The sequence below is a fragment of the Cebus imitator genome, unplaced genomic scaffold (assembly GCF_001604975.1).
Source record: "Cebus imitator isolate Cc_AM_T3 unplaced genomic scaffold, Cebus_imitator-1.0 Scaffold644, whole genome shotgun sequence".
Classification (NCBI taxonomy): Eukaryota; Metazoa; Chordata; class Mammalia; order Primates; family Cebidae; genus Cebus; species Cebus imitator.
In genome coordinates this window covers 304,902-306,645 of record NW_016107959.1, presented here as the reverse complement: position 1 = coordinate 306,645, position 1,744 = coordinate 304,902, and positions in this window count along the sequence as shown.

Here is a 1,744-nt window from a genome sequence, read left to right as displayed (position 1 = left end):
GGTCTTTGTATTGTATTTGCTTACCATAGCACTTTAATATCCTTTGATTACATCGGATTCCTTGCCTGTTTTAGCATTCATAACAATGACATATTTAAACGGTTCAGACCAGTTGTTTTGTAGAGTGCCCTACATTGTGGATTTTTCTGTTTCTCATTTTATCCAGGTTAAACACTTTTGCAAGAATAGGACGTGAATGATGTTGTGTACATCCCAATGCATTATATTTGGAGGCACATATTGGAAATGTACCCCTTTATTTGTGATGCTAACTTTAATCACTTTTCTTATTGGACTGCCTCCAGAATTTTCCACCATATCTGTGGAGTGATATTTGGAGACCTTTTTCACATCATTTTCCCCCAAATATTTTATTCTGTTAGTATCCATTGAATAACTTTTCCTATATCCATTATTAAAACAGGGAATAGACAATAGTATTTTTCTAATTCGATCATTCTGATCATATTTCACATGCCAATTTGCCTTTTGAGCATTTCCTTAAGATCCGTCTGTTCTTCTACTCCCTTTTTAGTGGGAACTAAAAATAATTTACTACCCCTCAAAATGACCACATTTTCCCTACCCATCCGAAGAAGAGTATATAAGTATCTGTACCTCAGTGGGTTATTGTGCAATTATTCTTCTGCAATTCCCTTGTACTTACACATGTTAAATAAATTATATGTCTTATTTTCCTATTAATCTCCCTATTGTCGGTTTATTTTCAGCAAACCTTAAAAAGCATAGGGGAAGTTTTCTCTTTGTCCCTACAAGATGACCAGAAGTGCAGACACCATAAAAAAGATTACTAAATCAAACACACAAAAAAATTACAAAAAAATAGAGGAAAAATATAAGTTTTTGAAGTCAGGTAGCGTGATGCCTCCAGCTTTGTGGGTTTTTTTGTTTTGTTTTGTTTTGCGTAGGATTTTCTTGGGTATATGGGCTCTTTTTTGGTTCCATATGAAGTTTAAAGTTTTTTTTTTCCAATTCTGTAAACAAAGTCATTGGTAGCTTGATGGGGATAGCACTGAATCTATAAATTACTTTGGGCAGTATGGCCATTTTCACGATATTGATTCTTCCTAACCGGGAGCATGGAATGTTTCTCCATTTGTTTGTGTCCTCTCATTTCCCTGAGCAGTGGTTTGTGGTTCTCCTTGAAGAAGTCCTTTACATCCCTTGCCAGTTGTATTCCCAGGTATTTTATTCTCTTTCTAGCAATTGTGACTGGGAGTTCACTCATGATTTGGCTCTCTGTTTGTCTATTATAGGTGTATAGGAATGCTTGCGATTTTTGCACATTGATTTTCTTATCCTGAGACTTTGCTGAAGTCGCTTATTAGCTTAAGGAGATTTTTGGCTGAGATTATGGGGTTTTTCTAAATATACAATTATGTCATCTGCAAACAGGGACAATTTGACGTCCTCTCTTCCTATTCAAATACGCTTTATTTATTTCTCTTGCCTGATGGCCTCAGCCAGAACTTCCAATACTATGTTGAATAGGAGTGGCGAGAGAGGACATCCTTGTCTAGTGCCAGTTTTCAAAGAGAATGCTTCCAGTTTTCATCCATTCAGTATGATATTGGCTGTTGGTTTGTCATAAATAGCTTTTATGATTTTGAGATATAATCCATCAATACATTGTTTATGGAGAGTTTTTAGGATAAAGAGCTGTTGAATTTTGTTGAAGGCCTTCTCTGCCTCTATTGAGATAATCATGAGGTTTTTGTCTTTG